Genomic DNA, 20,283 nt, shown 5'->3' on the forward strand with positions numbered 1-20,283 from the left:
CAATTCTGTATCCCTTTGATGTGATGCTTTGTCTGAAAGGTTAGTTGCTACCTAAAGCTTGTGCAAGAAATATGTTCTTCTGGTAAAACGATTAGGTTGATTTTATGTATATCGTGTACAAATTAATGGTCTGTAATACCTCTAGTATAATATCACTTTACAATATGTGACTTTGTTTGTAGTCATATTTTCAAAGTCTCGTTGAGTTTTCTACTTCACTCCTACTGCTTCGATTGCTCATAAAGATTGCATCTATCTCAAGTCAGTCAGGATCAGCTATGTGAATCTTCTACGTGATTCTGCTTCCGGATCCATTTCATTTCAAATACCAAATAATCTGCCTCCTTTCCTAACAATTGTAAACAAGTTAATATATTCTTTAAATTTCAATATACATACCTAAAAGTTATTACTGCGTATACTTTTCATCCTAACTATAATTCCTATAGATCCAGTCTTTAGAAATAACCAACTAGGTGTGTATTAATTCTTATTTTTAATTTTGATTAAATATATGTCTTCCTATAACATTTGTTCTTTGTGTTTAAGCCAATTTAGCATTAGAAACCATGTATTAGGACTTTTTCTTTCTTCTCTGCTAAGTTTTATGAACATCAGTCAGGTTCTATGTACAATTTCCCTACTTTTTGGCATGTATTTGTCATGAGTTGAGAAAAATGTCCACAAGATCCCTTTTTCTTTCCTTTTTTTTGCTTTTGCTTGATCAATTTAATATTAGTTGTACAGTTTGATGACAAAAAATATTAATATTGCTCATTTGTGAACTAAAGACAAGTTACTTCACTGAAAACGTATCAAATAATGCATGTTGATGGTATAAACAAAACTAATTTTGACAATATGGATAGTTCATGCATGTTGTAGTTTTTGTTTTCCCCTGAATAAGTTTCACATGTTCTTTTCTTTGTTTGTTTCTCGCTTTAGTTTCCGTTTATTCTTCAGAAGTTAAAAAGTGAGATTAAGTGATTACTATTTTTTTGATTTCTATATAATGGCTATGAACTAGCTTTTTCATTTTTATATTGTGATGTTATCTTATATCTTCTTTTCTAGCCATGCCAATTGATAAATCTTGGATTAGCAAACCACGAAATATACTTGAATACGCGGATGTGCTTAGAAAATTTCTGGATTTTGCTTTTGAGTATGGGTCTATTGATGGGCGTGTAATTAAGTGTCCGTGTCCGAAATGTTGTTTTAACAAGTGGCAAAGAAGAAATGTAGTTGAAGAACACATGACTTGTAAGCCTTTTCCAAAAAATTATAAAGTTTGAAGAAATTCGAAGACAAAGAGCAGAAACTCGGGCAGAAGTTTCACCGAATGACGCGCTTGGTGTAGTCTTCGGTCCCGAGCACCCTGGCTGTGTTTGAGGCTTAGGCATGGGTGCAGTTCCAACTGTAGTATTCAAGCAAACATCAAGACGAGGTGGTGGTTCTTATATGGGCGCAGCTAGCACTAGTTCTCCACCTCCACAATGGGTGCAAGAGATGGCAAATATGAGATCACAATTAAATGCGCTAACAAGCTTATTTTAAATGAAAATAGGAAATATCCCGAGGAGTTTGCTCACTTATTCCGACGCCTTCACAGGTAAGTCTTCTCTTTATTTTTTCTTGGTCTATCAAGAAAACTCCACTGATCAATCTCTTCAATCATCCAAGTCTCCTCAATATTTATTTCGAGTTTGCAGCTGCATTATTTTGTTGTGTTAGTTACCTAACATAGCTGCTTTATTTGCACTAGTTGTTGTATGTATAATATTAACTCATCTGTATATATATATGCAAATTGAGCAGAATTCCACTTTAGTTGGAATTGCTTTGAGAACTACCCTCTCATCCAAAGTATAATATATTTGCTTATAGACTGGTGAGCAGCATAAATTCCCTTATTCTTCTGAATTCCATTTGGATAACCAGAAAATTAGAGAAAATATCTTAATTAATTGCATAGAAGAGAAGGATCTAGCCACTAATAAAGCTACTCTTAGGATTGGTGAAACTTAAGGGAGATTCCAGTCATATTTTACAACACAAATGAGACTTTAGCTGAGGCTACAATGCTTTGGAAGCAAGTTTCTTTACCTTTATACTTGTATATATATCCATAGGTTTTGGCTTGTTATGCAACCACATTATCTATCTGTTCTTGAAAGCATTTGCCAGTTAGAATCTGTACCATTATTTGCCATGTTTGTACTGTCAGCTATGTGTATTTCCATGCATCTTCTACTATCTTGAGTAGAATAAAATCCTTAAGTAGGTGATGGATCATAACTTTTCTTCATCTATGTTGGATAATATGCTTTGCTTCTCTTAAGAACAAGCTTATGATCAGAGTAACAACAATGAAGAATCTTTCTCTTTTGTCCCTTTATCTATTAAAGGCTTGCCAACATCTTGCACTCTACCATTCTCCTTTATTGCTTAGCGTCCGTTGATCATCTGTCTATCATATATCAATCAATCCAAATTAATTAGAGTTGGTTATATGAATGTAGTTGGAATTGGTTATATGAATCCATTGTACTCATTCCTTTATGCAGGCACCCAATCTAGGAGATGACATTGGAGATGGCGTTGGAGATGGCGTTCCGTCACCAACTGGGCCTAGAAGATCCTTTGATGGAAGTAACTATGAAAATGGAGCAAACAACAATTAGTAATTATTGTTAGGATGAACTATGTCTTTTTGTGTTGTAACTATTGAGTAACTCTCTTAACTCTCTGCACCTTAAACTTGAATCTTGGAGGATGTGGATTTTGGGTATGTTTTAATATGATGAATATTTTTTGCTTATCTAATTCTCTACTATAATTTATGTTAATTATTATGATGGGTGCTTGATAACATATTATGATAGATTTTGTGCAGTAGAAAGGATAAAGGATTGGAATTGAAAAATTAACATTAAAAATTATTACAATTGTGGCAGTATAAAATGGCCAAAGTCTAAAAAGGACAACAATTACGGCGGTTACAAACTGCCACAATAAGCAAATTAAACAGCCATATTTACATATGCATATTGCGGCGCTTTTATCTACATATTCCGGCGGTTTACCGAAAACCGCCGTATTACACGTTTTGGCGGTAGAAATTACGGCGATTATCTCGGACACCATTAATGAGAATAACGGCGGTTCTTAACCGCCACTATAAGCAATCATGACTGCCACAATTACCCCAGTTTTTTGTAGTGACTGGTTGTACAAATCATGATCTTCTAAGAATTTAAAATTTACAAGTTGGTACAACTAAATACATCATCTGTTTGAAAGTTACATAAATAGATTAGCAAAATCTAAAGCTACCAAGGATAATTGGCAGCTATATACGGAATGCAGGTACATCTTCAATGCTAGCTCCCACCATACACGACTCTAGCTCAAAAATATGCACACAAGGCGAAAATGTAACATGAGTACAACCGACCCCATGTACTCAGTAAGTATATTATCTAACCTCGTTGAAGTAGTGACGAAGATTTTTAGTTTAAAATAGATGCTCATTGTTATAACTTGTGCAGTAGATTAATAGTAGAAACAGTTATAGAACATAACAAATAAGGGTACCATAAACAACTATATGAGGCATTAAACGGTTACTAGGAGAAATCACAGTAGTAAATTCATAATTTTCCTGGTGTGAGAAGTATATTCAAGATATCGAATCAAATGGCACGGTAACAACCTTCGTGTTTTTATCTCTTCCTCGCCATACATATATAAATATGTGTCAAATCAATTAGCACGACATCACCCTTCGTGCTTTTATCTCATCCTTGCTAATTGTGCATATAGCAGTACTAACCAGGTAGAATAATTTCCAATAATAATGTCTACAAAGTAGAGGGTATTCAGATAGTAACAAATAACAAGTCAAAAACATATAGGAAATAGAAATAGACGAGATAGGGAACAAAAGTAATGACAACAAATATGGTAGAAGAACATAAATTTCACTAACTAACATGGTAGATGGCCTAGATGTAAATTAAACAAAACAAGAAGGAAAAGCATCATCTTTATAAGCTAACAAGTAGAGGCATGAATGACTAACATGGTAGAAGACTTGTACTCAAGTGCAACAAAATAGATACGATATGGATGTAAATAAAGTAGGCATGATATTTGCAAGTTAAGCAAGTAGAAAGCATAGGCAACACAACAACAATTGAGATAGAGAACAAAGACAGGATAATAACGACAAGTCATACAGGAAACATAGGTACGACAATGACAGCTCAAGGTAAAGGCATGAATGTATACACGAGGGAAAAGATATCACAACATAATGCATGTTCCTCGTCCTCGCCTGCATGAAAACACCCTTCGTGCCATGAACTCGTGATAACATAAAATCATGATAGTATAAATGCAATGGCACAGCATCACCCTTCGTGCTTTTACTCTTAAATGAAATGGCACGGCATCAACCTTCGTGCTTTATACTCACATGACATGGTGAGACATCACCCTTCGTACTTTACACTCAAATAAAATAGCACGGCATCACACTTCGTGCTTTACACTTCCCTTCACATGATAAAATATATGAAATGACACGACATCACCCTTCGTATATATATATATATATATATATATATATATATATATATATATATATATATATATATATATATATATATATATATATATATATATATATATATATATATATATATATATATATATATATATATATATATATATATATATATATATATATATATATATATATATATATACCTAGTCTTAGAGATGTCAATGACAAGCAAGGTAGGAAGCATAAATGACATCAAGGAGAATGGTTAAACAAATGATCCAAATGGATCTCAATCACAACCTTCAAACCGACAATAATTCAACAACCCTCCGGAACCTTATTTTCAAAGTATTTCAAAAATTCTCAAAATGATCTACAACTCAAGTATAGAATCTAATATCTCAAGAATAACGGTCATAGCAATGTATTAGTGATTAAGAATAATGATGACCATATTAGACACATCAATGTTTCTCAACATTCTGTCAAATTTTAATCATGTTATAGTAAACTAAATCTTGATTTCTAATACTTAATTCCATATTCTTAGTATCAAGAAGTCAAATAAGACATGAAGAAAGAAGGTCACGTAATGATAGAAGGCACAATTTTTAGCATAATCTACCCTGAGCATAATTAACCCTGGCACATGCATATATACTCGTCACCTCATATATGTATCACCCCCGCATGTAGCAAAAAATGTCAAATAGTAGGAAAAATTCTCTCAACAAAGTTATGCAAGACACTTACCTCAATTCGGCTAACTAAATACTTAATTTAGCTTCTTCCTTTACAAATTCACCTCCGCCCGGCTTAATCTAGCCAAAGACGACTTAAATACATCATGCTATGCAAGAGAAAGTAATTTCAGTTAATAAAGCTATGACCTTTATATAATTTCCAAACAGTCAACAAAAGTCAACCCGGGGCTCGCCCGGTCCAAATCCGGGTCAAAAGGTAGGTCTGGATTACCCATAACCTCACGAATTCATATACGTATTTTGTTTCTAAATTCGAGTCCTCTTCGACTCTCAAATCCCAATTTTTTGTTCAAAACTTTGAAAAAATCCCAATTTTTTTCCCTAGATTCTCATGAAGTAGATGTTAAATCTTATGTATAATCACGAAATATAATTGAAAGTTGATTAAAATTACTTACCCGATAGTTTGGTATAAAAATCCTCCAACAAAATCGCCACCCATCTAGGGTTCAAAATATAAAAAAATGAAGCTAAGTCTCGGAATTACCCAGCTATATGCAGGCTGTAGATGTCGCATTAGCGACATGGGATTCGCAAATGCGAACCCCACATACGCGAAGCTTGAAATTTTTTGTTGCCTTCGCAAATGCGAATACTGGTCTTTCACAAAAGTGACCAGTTGGTCTAAAAAGTGAACCTATCCAGGTCAGGCCTTTATCGCAAATGTGATATAGAGTTCGCAAATGCAAACTCAACAGGCTTCGCAAAAACGACATTTTTACGCAAGTACGAGTCCCTTCCCCAGTAGCCCAGGTTCGCAAATGCAAGGTAGACTTCGCAGATGCAACGAAAACATTGCAGATGCGGTGAAACCAGTACCAAAACTCTCAAACATCATATAAAATCATCCCGAAACCAATCCGAAACTCACCCGAACCCCCGAAGCTCCAAACCAAACACCCACACCATTCCAAAAATACAACACAAATGATATCAAAACATCAAAATAACGTCTAAAAGCAAGAATCGGATGCCCAAAACGCATGAAGATCATAATAAACTTCAATAACTTCTAGAACCATAACCAAGCGTTCGAACCATATCAAATCAACTCCGAATGACTCTAAATTTTGCAGGCAAGTTTCATATGATAAAACAGACCTATTCCAAGTTCTGAAACCAAAGTCCGAACCCAATAGCCTTAAAGTCACTTATGGTCAAATTCAGGGGCGGATTTAGGGGGCGCAAAGGGGTTCACCCGAACCTCCTTCGCCGAAAAAATACACTGTATATATAAGGCAAAATCAATTTTTTACCTCTACATATTAAGTTTTGAACCTCCTTAACACAATCCAAAAGTGTAGTTTAGTGGTCAAGGGGGTTCAAAATCTACATAAGGTCATGAGTTCAATTCCCACTAGATACAGAATTTTTTTTTTAACCTCTTTCGTGGAGATCCTGCCTCCGCCACTGGTCAAATTTATGGATTTTCTAAACCTACAAGTTTCCAACTTTTGCCAATTAGTGTCGAATCCTTCTAGAAATATCCAAATGTAAATCCGGGCATACACCCTAGTCCAAAACCACCATCTGGACATAACGGAACCATCAAAACTCCAATTCAAGGTCAAATACAAAAAAAGTCAAACTTGGTCAACTCTTCCAACGTAAAGCTTCAATCCTGAAGTTCATTCTTGCAAATCGATTCTGAATAACTTGAAAATCAAAACCTACAATTTACACAAGTCATAATACATCATGCAGAGATACTCGTGCCCTCAAACTACCGAGCGAAGTGCAATTGCTTAAAACAACCAGTCGGGTCATTACATCCTCCCCCATTTAAACATTTATTCGTCCTCGAACGTGCCAGGAGTCATTCCAAAGCTATCAAATCAAGGTGTAACTTACCATGCATATACTCGGGGTGATCCCACGTCACCCCACTCCATATTAGCCTGCCAACACAACATAACTAGAGATCCTTACTTCAACCATAGCCCGTAAGCCTTGGAACCCAAATTTCCAACATCCGGTATTCCTTACAAGGACCGAACCTCGCATCTACATAATGTATACGTCTGAACAAGCTGTATTAAGTCATAATCATAACCCAAGACGTAATCACATGATATACCCATTCACTGAGATACTCACACCAGTAACTGCTGACCATCATGGCTACCCAAAAACAAATTCGGTACCGGTAGTAAACCTCATATCGATCAGAACCTTGTTCAACCCCTTCATACACTGTCGATGATGAAAGAAACACACAGAACCTCTTAACCACTCATTTGATCAACAAGCCAAGAAGATTACTCGCCCGACCAGGGCCATTCCAAATCCTCAGCAGAAATATAGTACCATTCTTCCAAACATTCCTTATCCTAATACGATAGTGCAAATCTCGGGTCTAGAAACCTCATCTCTGCCAATAGAAGCAGCCCAACTGACAAGTCTCAACAAAAATCACATGGAGCCCCACACAATGCGGTTTCGTGCATCAAACAAGTAATAATTTATCTATGACAGATAATAGTAAGAAAGTTAAATAAGAAGGCTACTAAGCAAGTTAAGCAGGCAGGGTAATTTTTACATGTTCCTATGAACTATTTTCAACAAGGTGGAAGCAAAATACACGAAATAAGCATAAGTAGTTACATTTCATCACAGTACCGTTGCAGCGCACAACTCGATCCCATCATATCAACCGCTTTTAATACTCGGGCTCACCGATCACATGTGTGTTAACATCAAGCATGATAAAGTGTACAAAATATAGTTGTGGGAAGAAGATTAGGCAGAATAATACTAAGAATGACAAGCACAACTATGGTGCAATAAGGAAGTCAACATCACGAAGGCCATCTCATCCATAATACCATAAGGCCCATACCAAATTACAATATGTGTGTGAAAAATCATGTAACCCTCACAACCTATTATAACATAAGAGAGAAACACATAACATAGACCAAGGCGTGAATAACATCACCCGATGATATGCTCGTGGTAATAGTTACGCATGAGCAAGCAAATCTGATCTGATACAGAATACACATTCTAATTAGGCTCACAAATACTCCCCAAACTAAATCCCGATCATTCCCAAACAGTTAAATAACCTTCCAAAAGTCCATGGAAACCTTTCCATAACACACACCATCAATCACTCAATACGCAACATTTCTTCACAATTCACAATCAAGGAATAGTCTGCCAACAAGCACATATAGTCTCCGAACCTCACGTATACCAGAATTTCCACATCTACGTCAACTCCGCCACTCAACTGGCTGATACGTCACTCATACTCCATCATCTTACAAAAAAGTACCCACAAGTCAAAACACAATGCACCTGCCAACAGGCGAACTCCCCTTCGGCGAAAACAAATAGTGCTTGCATAATCTTAAACATCCGAAATCGTCTGTGTCATCAAGAAGTCATATCTTTCCCTCCAAAACTAAACTGCAACCTTGTACATGAAACCTTTAAACCCCACAAGGTGCATCACCTCTAACATGGTAACCCGCGATATACGAAAATTCCATAATCAACTCTGAACCCTGAGCAAATTGAACATCTCATCAACTGCAAACCTTACATTTAATTCAATCTAGGAGAATATCACCGCACGTAATATAGCTCCTATACCTGTAGCAAACACCCACTCTGGCCGTTGCCATAACCATGATGAATTTTTCGGAACTCAATAACACATGATCGAGTCATCAGGATTGATCGCCTCTAACTGAACCGAATCACCTAGACTGCCAACTCGGGAATAACTCAATCCGATATGATTGCCCGAAGGAACCTCCTAGGAACCCGAAGCCATTTCTTGCACCTTTCCAACATTGCCATGTAGAATCTTTCTTGACAAAGAAATATTGTAGATGCGATCACCATTCGCTATTGATATCAACCCTTCCTGTACACAAATTCAGAAGTCCTTAAATGCAATATTAGACCCGGAGCTCGTCAAAACCTTCTCGATAACCCCTTACCTTACTCTGATCTTAAATGCACAACTAATACGCATCGAACAACTCGCGCTTCACCAGCACATGACTATTCAAAGAAACAACCAAGCAATCCTTCGGCCCAAAAATTGATACAACGCATGATCCTACAATCCGATCGTCATTAGTAGACTCCCCCACTTAGCCTGAAGCCATAGAACACATCGTCAGTAATCCAAGGTACCACATCTTCAAAGCATGCCTCGATCCCGCACGGCTATTTAGTTGAATACTTCAAAAACTCATGCAATACTGGTCATAGAACACTCCGAAGGCTTTGCCAAATGCTTACCCATCCGTGCAATAGTCAAACAACTTCCCTAAATGCTTTGAAATGATAATATATGCACTCCATCGAATGGAAACCTCGTACAAAACACACGACCAGACTCATCACGCAGGGGATGACCTACTGGTTGTACTCAAATCGACACCTTATCATGAACCCACCTTAATCACAACAACTAGGCCACCAGCCAGTCTTCCTAAGTCTATGTTTACCAACCAGATATAATAACCCGCCTCGTACCACAAATGAACGACTGGAAGATTTAATGTTGTATCTGCTCCTGAGACTAGGCAACACATCATGATGATAATCAAGCATCCATATCCCTTCGCAATCCATCCACATCATCACAGATCATTAGCACATAACAAATACTGAGTGCGCTACATCACATATGAACAAATGGGAAGAATCAAAATCATAGGTTTCAAGCTGAAACAAGGCCGCACGATGAGAAAAGAAGAAAGGGAAATTTTCCTAAATGCCCTGTAGCCTCCTGAAAATAGGTATAGACGTCATCATACCTATCCGTAAGACTCTACTAGACATTTTCTTGTAACTCACAGAACCTACGAACCTAGGGCTCTGATAACAACTTGTCACGACCCAAACTTCGCTAGTCGTGATAGAACCTAACTCAACCCGCTAGGTAAGCCAACTGTTGTTGGCTATTGATGTTGGACTCCGACCTTTGTTCCAGCTCATCAGTACTTTCAACCTAAGTTTAGGTTTGTTACTTATTAAGTACATGGGATCGGTTGTACTCATAATACACTTCAGCACCTTGCATGCAGATGTTGGCTGCTGATGTTGCTGTGATTGACGAGAGCTAGAATTGAAGACGTACCTGCATTCCGGTTGTAGCTGCCTCTTATTCATGGTACACTACAATATTTTAGGCCTTTAACCACACTCAAAAAGTGTGGCCTAAGCTTTAGAAAGTGTGGCATTTGATCAAAAGCCACACTTTTTGACCTAAGGCAACGCTTTTCAGGGGTGGCCTAAGTAAGCGCAACCTTTGTCCTAAGGAAACGCTTTTCATGAGGCAAAGGCCACGCCTTACAATAGCCACGCTTTTTATGTCCTATAGCTACACTTTTGAAGCGTGCTCATCGTCAACTTATAAGCAACCCTTTCCGAGCGTTGCTCCAATAGCAACGTTTGTAAAACGTGGTCTTTAATACTAATACCCTCTTGCCACACTTTTGAAGCGTAGCATTGTTATACATATTTTAACCTTTATGCAATTATCAATTTTATGTTTCAAGATTATATTTGTTTCATATATGCTATAATCACATTTATTTCATAAATATGAACTTCAATATAATGCTGCTCAGTGGGCCGGGCCTGAACCGGACCGGACCGGGCCCGCGGTCCTAACGGGCCTGGTGTGCCGGTCCTGGGTGGGCCGGTCTTGGTGGGCCTCCTGAGCCCGTCACGGGCTGGTCTCCATGGTTGAGCCCACGAGCCCGGGACCGTTTAGCCCGGGACCGGCAGGCGGGCCTGGGCCGGTCCTGGCGGGCCTGGGCCGGTCCTGGCGGGCCTGGCGGGCCCAACGGCTATTTTTCAAAAAAAAAAAAAAAAAAAATCTCCAACGGCCATATTTAAAATCTAGCCGTTTGGGCTGAAAATATGACCGTTTTTTAAGTTAAAAAAATGGCCATTTGGCCCCCAAACTTTATTTTAACCCCAAACTTTATATAATTACACTTTTCCCCATTTCTCAACTATAAATACCCCCTCATTCTTTCATTTTTATTCACCAATTCATCAATATCTCTCAATATCTCTCAATCTCTCTCAATATCTCTACTACAATTACTTAATTTATTGTTGAAATTTCGTGAAAAATTGTGAAGTTGTTGAATTGAAGTTTTCAAGTGTTCAACGATTTTCAATTTTCAAGAAGTTGTTCGGCAATCCGGTAAACTCGTTTCAACTCTTACGTTTTTAGAATATATTTTTGTGTGGTTTAGTTTGCATAATTATAATTAATATGGCATTTACTTTGAAAAAAATGTTTGGTAAAGGAAAAGATAAAACCGGTGAAAGTAGTGGCCAACCAACTACCCTTCCCCCGGCTCCCCGACCTAGAAAAGATAAGCAAGTTGAAAGTAGTCGCCAACCTAGACGTCCTCCTCCTTCCGTAATTCTTGATAGTGATCACCCTTGTTTTCAATTTACCGATAGTGAATTTTATCATAATGTTGCACCAGGTGATAGATTAGATGATGAAATTATGAATGCTCTTTATCCTAATGAAATCATCTTAGAAAATAATGAGGAAAATGAGGATGATGATGAAACTCAAGCACCGGATTTAGATGATACACCTACTAGTCCTCTTAATAACCCAAGTGATGCACTGGTCGACCCACCTGTAGAAACTCCTACTTTTAATAGAGAACCTGCTAAACGCTTAGAAACATCATTAGTTTGGAATTTTTTTACTCAAGTAAGAGAAAAAAATAAGGCTAAGTGTAAAACTTGTGGGAAATTAATGTCGCATAAATATGTAGGAGACCGTAGCGGCACAAGTAGTTTGACTAGGCACATAAAAACACACCCTAGAGATAAGGCTAGATTTTTTCAAATGAAAGCGCATCTAGAGGGGACAAGTGTAGATTCTGCGGTTAACCCTAGTACAGGTTCAAATCTAGTTCAACCAGGAATTAACACTGTCACTGGAGGTATTTTATATTACGATCCAAATAGAGATCGTGAAGAATTAGCAAAGATGATTACTGTTATGTGCTTACCTTATACTTTTGCTTCTAATCCTAATTGGGTTCATTATATTAGAAGAGTGTTTAATCCTACTTATAAAGGTTGGCCTCGCGCAACAGTTAAGAGTGATATTTATAAATTCAAACATGAATATGAACAATATTTGCGTTATTTATTTACTCATATACCTAATCGGATTTCTATTACTACTGATATTGGTAGAAGTGGTAATGATTGTGATTACCTAACTGTTACAAGTCATTGGATAGATGAGGAATGGATAATGCAAAAACGCATAATTGCATATAGAATAATTAATTCGCGTCACACAGGTAAGTTTATAGCTAACACTGTTGCAGATATTTGTAGATATTTTTGCTTTAGCGATAAAATAATGGCAATTTCAATGGATAATGCTTCTAGTAACACCAGTGCTATAGGCATGCTTACAACAACACTAAATCCTGCATTTACTAATATTTTCCATGTTAGATGTATTTGTCATATTTATCATTTAATTGTCGGTGATGGTATGCGAATATTAAATATAGAAATTGAAAAGGTTAGAATGGCTCTTAATTGGCTTTTTTATTCAAACCGTAGAAGTAGACTTAGAGAGTATTTTAAAAAATGTGATGAATATGGCCTTAGAGAAAGAAAGGTTCCTAAACCTTGCCCGACTAGATGGAATTGTATGTACGAAAGTTTAGTAGTAGCATATGAATATAGAAACTCAATTAATGCAACGTTTAATTCTCGGGTAGGTGGTGAAGATGATGATGAAATGCTTACCACTCAAGATTGGACTAATGTTAAAATTCTTTTAGATTTTTTAGAACATTTTCAAATTGCAACAAATGCATTTTCTGGGCAATATTATCCTACTATTTCAAACTGTTTAGTTTATATTGCAGCATTATCTGATTTGTTTGTTGAATTTAGTGAGGGTGGGGATATTTATGAACTTGCTATAAATGAAATGAAACAAAAGTTTAAAAAATATTTTTTTCCTATCCCTCCTATTTATGGTCTTGCTGCAATGCTAAATCCTACAATGAAATTGGGAGGTCCTCATTTTTTGTATTCAAATATTTATAAGGCTTTAGATCTTTCAAATGAGGAAATTGCGACACTTGCAGATGCAAAAGCTTCAATTAAGATTAACGCTCAAACAGATTATAATGCTTATCAACTTTCCTTAGAGCATGCTAGGCCAACTATTCCAACCCCTACTTCGTCTAGCTCACAATCCTCTAAAAGAGTTGCGGGCTTAAAAGCTCTTAAATCTTGGACGGAGTTCAGGGGGTCTCAAGGTGAAAATTATGATGAAACTTCACATCTAAATGAGCTTCAAGTTTATTTGTCTCAGGGACTTGAAAAGGAGAATCCAGACGGCTCTTTTGATCTTTTGGAATGGTGGAAGGCAAGGGAAAAACATTTTCCTGTTCTTGCAAGAATGGCTCGAGATATTTTATTAATTCAAGCTTCAACTGTTGCATCAGAGAGCGCTTTCAGTCAAGCAAGACTGCAAATAGGTGATCATAGAGCGTCTATGAGGGATAGCTTGGAAAAATCAGTATTGTTTAGAGATTGGATCCGCTCGGAAAGAAGAAACTTTGGAATTGCAGAAGCACAACCGGCGATAGATGAAGCTTATGAAGAAATGATAGCGGAACTTACGGAGGATTCGGCTTCGCCCGGAAGTGGTGATGAACAAGCTTCTTTTCCACCACCACCAACGCAACCTCCTCCGAACCTTGAAGGATTTATGAGATTTGTTAGAGATAATACATAGAATAATATGTAACTTGTATTTTGGCACATCTTCCTTAGTTTTTTTTCCTTCTAATGGTGGTATTAGTACCTTGTTGTGCTCATTCCATTGGGGGAAGGATGACTAAGAAAGATATGTCATTTTTTGGTAATAAAATTTATTGCTTCTACCCATGAGCTTCTTTTCGCAATATTTCTTTGTCTATACTTAGAATTATTTATAAGCTACAATATATACATAATATACAATATATATACTACAAGAAAATATATAAGAGAATATATATACATAAGATACAATATAATATACTACAAGAAAATATATTATGCGAAAATATATACATAATATACAATATATATACTACAAGACAATATATTATGCGAATATATATACATAATATACAATATATATACTACAAGAAAATATATTATGCGAAAATATATACATAATATACAATATATATACTACAAGACAATATATTATGCGAATATATATACATAAGATACAATATAATATACTACAAGAAAATATATTATGCTACAATATATACATAATATACAATATATATACTACAAGAAAATATATTATGCGAATATATATACATAAGATACAATATATATACTATAAGAAAATATATAAGAGAATATATATACATAAGATACAATATAATATACTACAAGAAAATATATTATGCTACAATATATACATAATATACAATATATATACTACAAGAAAATATATTATGCGAATATATATACATAAGATACAATATATATACTACTACAAGAAAATATATAAGAGAATATATATACATAAGATACAATATAATATACTACAAGAAAATATATTATGCTACAATATATACATAATATACAATATATATACTACAAGAAAATATATTATGCGAACATATATACATAAGATACAATATATATACTACAAGAAAATATATTATGCGAATATATATACATAAGATACAATATATATACTATAAGAAAATATATAAGAGAATATATATACATAAGATACAATATAATATACTACAAGAAAATATATTATGCTACAATATATACATAATATACAATATATATACTACAAGAAAATATATTATGTGAATATATATACATAAGATACAATATATATACTATAAGAAAATATATAAGAGAATATATATACATAAGATACAATATAATATACTAAAAAAAAATATATTATGCTACAATATATACATAATATACAATATATATACTACAAGAAAATATATTATGTGAATATATATACATAAGATACAATATATATACTATAAGAAAATATATAAGAGAATATATATACATAAGATACAATATAATATACTACAAGAAAATATATTATGCTACAATATATACATAATATACAATATATATACTACAAGAAAATATATTATGCGAACATATATACATAAGATACAATATATATACTACAAGAAAATATATTATTATGCGAATATATATACATAAGATACAATACATATACTAAAAGAAAATATATAAGAGAATATATATACATAAGATACAATATAATATACTTCAAGAAGTGATATTTATGCATGACAATTTAGTGTTTTACTATTGTTTTGTTATTTTCTTTTTCGTCAAGCACTTTAATAATTAGATATACATATATACTACATATATATTTTTAATATAGCCATGATACTACAAGAAATTGTCTTAAAAAAAAAACCCGCTAGGCCCGCGAAGCCCACGAGCCCGGCCCGTTAAGCACAGGACCATGTGGGCTTAGGCCCGTCACGGGCCAGTTCCACCCATTAGGCCCACGAAGACCGGGACCGCCAGAGCCCGGGACCACGAAGCCCGGGACCGCGAGGCCCGGCCCGTTAGGCCCACTAAGGCCCGGGCCCGGGACAAAATACAGCATTACTTCAATATGCTGATCTCAAACACTACATTAACTATTAAATAACAAATTTTGTTTCAAATGAATATACTTGCAATGAACTTTGAAGAAGGAATATGTCATATACAACATCAAATAATAAAACCAATTGTTTCAAGGTGTCTGCCAGCCATTAACCTTATATATATATATTCATATTATATCATAAATATCATAATGGTCCAATTGTGATCCGGCCCTTCTCCGGACTCTGCGCATAGCGGGAGCGTAGTGCACCGAGCTGCCCATAATTGTCCAAAACTCTTCGTTATTAGCTTCTGATAAATCAATTTGTTCTAGTCCCACCATTTTCAATTCCATCTCCAGAATTTTCCTACAAATTTAAAATCAAATTAAAAGCTAGATAGAAACCAATATTATACAAGTGCAAACTCAAATGAGCATATTTTCACCAATCAAAAGCACAACACTATTAACAATGAAAAAGTAGTACTTTCGGGGCAGAAGACAGTGGATGAGCGGACAAATAGAAATCAGTAGCCATTTGACATTCAGAGTAATTTCTTATATGTTTTAGTGAGTAGTGGATATAGACCAGTTCACACCACCACATGCAAATAACTTTATACAATCATGCTTAAGTTGGCCTCATTATTTAGGGGGGCTACAAACTTAACAATGACCTTCTGATAGAATATGTAATAACAAACTATCCAACTTAGCACTTATCTTCACCAATCAGATGCACATTACTTTCAACAGAGAAAATGACATTTGGAAGCTACTTGTACACCATGTCTCTATTAGAAAGCAGTAACTTTTGAATGCATGTACGACCCCTCTGGCATAATACATGATATTTTTATGTTCTTCGTACAAGACAATAATTCGTTTGATTTCACAAATATGTAGGTAAGATGCTTTTCGCTTCGCCTTATGAATGTCCTCAAAGACGAAAACTAAGTAATAAGAAGGCATAAACTTTTAGGTGGTATGAAATATTTTTCTAATTTCTAGGTGGTATGAAGCATAAAACATTCTAATAAAGTTGAACATATGTTATAATGGAGTACTGATTTTAGAGAAAATAACTAGTGGATAAAATCATAGTTTTGGCTTCAACAGTAGTATATGTTTTACAATTCTACGAGTAAGAAGCTTGAAAAATAAAGCAATTGTATAATTGGATAGAAAAATTACCAGATATTGCTTAAGTAACCTTATAAAGTGCATTTCTCTGCTTTGTGTTCTCAACTAAGTTCTGCCAATGTATGTCTCTTTTCGTGTAGTTATGAACCAGCAACCTAAATACCAAGGGAAAGTCCAAATCACATCACACTAAAAGTCACAAGTAAACTTCCTAAATGCTTTAATGAATAACCATAAGTCAGATGAATACCTAGTATATGGGAAAGATTTCAGTATGCTAAATATGGATGATGAATCCAAAATCAAAAAGAATTAACTAACTTTGTATGGGTTATAATATTAACAATATTTAATATATAATATTTTTTTTGTAGTATAAAAATACTTGGCAAAGTCCAAAAATCTTTATGTTCCTTATGGAACACATTAGTCTTACTTTCATTCAAGGTATCTTGAAACAGAGTTTCAACAAACTCAATCTTTGCACAAAAATTAATAAATATCAAACCCGCAATTTATATATCAACTGGCTAGATCGGCATCCAATTAGATTGATCATAAATTATATACTAGTAGTTATTTTAATGAAGTAATAGCCATTACTTATTTTTTGCCAATATTTACACGTCCAATAGGAGATATTTTGCAAGCATGAACTAAGTAGAATTTGCAATAGGCAGTGAATCTGCAAATATCTATTTTATCAATAGATTGGCAAAATGCAGGTAAATAATGAAATATCTACATGATAAACCTAATAACAGAATTTAGATTATGTTAGTAACATTCTCAAGCATGGAGAAACAAAAGGAACCTAACCATATAAGTTAGATTCCTACCGTAAGGTTAATAGTCAGATCAAAGATTTGAAGTGTTGCACAATAGAAATATTAGCAACTTGATTCACAAAGTATAATATTAACACTCCTCTTGATAAAAATGGATGTCAATTCACTTTTTTGGATAGATACAATATGGAGTTTCATGGAACATTCCAGTACAAAAAACAATGTAGATGATAGCAACTATAAGGTAATATCACAAAACCACATAAATAATACCTAACTCTCACCATGACAAAACAAGCACTCGCTGATAAATCAATGCATACCTGATTTTTCACATAACGATACCATATTTATACCTATCAAAAAATAATATTATATTCATATTAATCCAATATAAAACCTTTTAGTAATGAGCAAGTATATATCCAAAGGAAAGGAAAAGGATAAAACACAAGCACAAACTGATCATGTCACATTTTTTTAAAGAAAGAAGCTTTGCGCTGAAACCAAAGAATTCTCAGTAATAATGCACACAAATTCAATCAAGAGGAAAGTTGGAAGGAGCATCGACTTCATCAAAAGGAAAGCAATCAAGATCGCATATGCCATGTAGCTTTTAATAGCAGATGTGATGTTTAGTTAAGCTAAAGAAGTCTCATGAGATTATGAAAAGAACATTATAGAGATATTTTTTGGCTATTGCGGAAGCCACAAATGCACATCCTATGTTAGATTACTTTTTAAAAAAATTCTTACCACCCCATCCCATCTCCCTTAAATCTACGACCATCCAATAATACACACAAGCGAATTGAAGTTTCTTTTGTACAAAATCAAACTCTCACCTATCTCCCTCTAGAGAGGAATTTTCAAGTCTTTTACCTCTGTCGTTGATAGTCATAGCTACTTATCTCGCCCCTGCATAAACTGTCAAAAATTGAACACACTTCAATATTAGGACATGGGTTAGTTTATAAGGCGTACAAGATATTGAACGCAAACTAATTTCTTTCGTAATATGACAAAAAATTATGATAGAAACCTGAAAATATTAGGGGAAAATAAGCACAAGAAGCCCTTAAACAATCATTCAAGTGCAACAAGGTTTTTTTATTTCGCAACTTCAAATCCTTTAAGATTTAGAGTGCAACACTAAAAATCCGTACCAAAATTATATTTAGTTCTAAGAAAAGAAATTAAGCACAAAAAAGTAATAGTAAAGAGAGATTAATCAAAGTGGGTTTGACAAAATCAGCACATACAAGTATGAAAGCAGAGTTATCGATTTTCGTAAAGGAACAAAAGGTGCAGACAAATCGATGACGGCACTTGACTGGGTGTTGCAGAGGAAGTGTCGCCGAAGGTGCCAACACAAGTTGAGTCAGTGCATGCAAGACCATCTCAATTAGTTTCATTGCCGAAACTCCATCTTTTGTACTGAATAGACTTGGTCGTTGTAAGCGGGTGGAGGAGTCGGGGTACGCGGAAAGGGATTGGAAAATTTCAAAGGAGAAATATTTTAGAGGTCTCTTCAGAAGGGGGGGATATTTCACATAAGAGAAATAATGGGGGGAAATATTTGGGGGAATTTTATTGGAAGTTTTTCAATTCACTTATAAAGAGCGACTTTTAGCATGAATAAACAGAACCCTTTAAAAGCGTTGCTATATTTGTGAGTAAGTGTTGTCAAATATTTTATAATTTGACAACACTTAAAAAGCGTAGTTAAAAAGAACGCTTGTACTTGCCTAAATTGTGTGGCCTAAAACTCTCAACAAAGGCCACCCTTATAAGCGTGCCCACAAATACTTTTGGCAACGCTTTTTAAGCGTTGTTTAAAATTAGTGTGGTCTTAGGCCAAATTTGTTGTAGTGGTAGCCTTAGATTTATAATAATACGTTTATGTACATTTTGAACAGATGATGTATTTATTTCATACCAGCTTTGTAAATTGTAATCTTAGAAGCTCATGATTTGTACTTCTAGTCCTTAGAAAATGTATAAGATTAAGATATTTTATTTAATTATTTGTTTTATTAAACTTTAGTGAATTGGTTAGTTATTGATTGGCTTACCTAGTGGGTTGGGTTAGGTTCCATCACGACTAGTCAGATTTTGGGTCGTGATAGTTGACTTTGTGGTTACCGGGCTCGGATTTTGATTCTGAGAGTTAAGAGTAGGACTGTTGTGTCTTTTATGACTTGTGAGGAAAATTTGAGATTAATCAGACTTGATTTGATAGGTTTCGACATCGATTGTAGAAGTTGAAATTCCTTAAGTTTAATAAAAACTTATGTTTTTGATGTGATTTGAGGACTCGACTTGAATTGGAGTGCGATTCATGTTTTTGATGTG

The 20,283-nt window shown here is 34.9% G+C and overlaps 1 long non-coding RNA gene across 2 annotated transcripts; it reads right to left on the reverse strand.

Annotated features, from left to right (window-relative positions):
* Positions 1-16,025: 16,025 nt before the first annotated feature.
* Positions 16,026-19,525, reverse strand: LOC142174832 (uncharacterized). Of its 2 annotated transcripts, none has more exons than XR_012703911.1 (4): positions 19,191-19,525; positions 18,774-18,855; positions 17,192-17,295; positions 16,026-16,364 (listed from the first exon to the last, which is right to left on the reverse strand). It is a non-coding gene; the product is annotated as an uncharacterized LOC142174832 (long non-coding RNA). The 2 variants fall into 2 exon arrangements; XR_012703912.1 differs by lacking the exon at positions 19,191-19,525 and adding an exon at positions 18,971-19,184.
* Positions 19,526-20,283: the final 758 nt, after the last annotated feature.

Source organism: Nicotiana tabacum, chromosome 20, assembly GCF_000715075.1.
Source record: "Nicotiana tabacum cultivar K326 chromosome 20, ASM71507v2, whole genome shotgun sequence".
NCBI lineage: Eukaryota > Viridiplantae > Streptophyta > Magnoliopsida > Solanales > Solanaceae > Nicotiana > Nicotiana tabacum.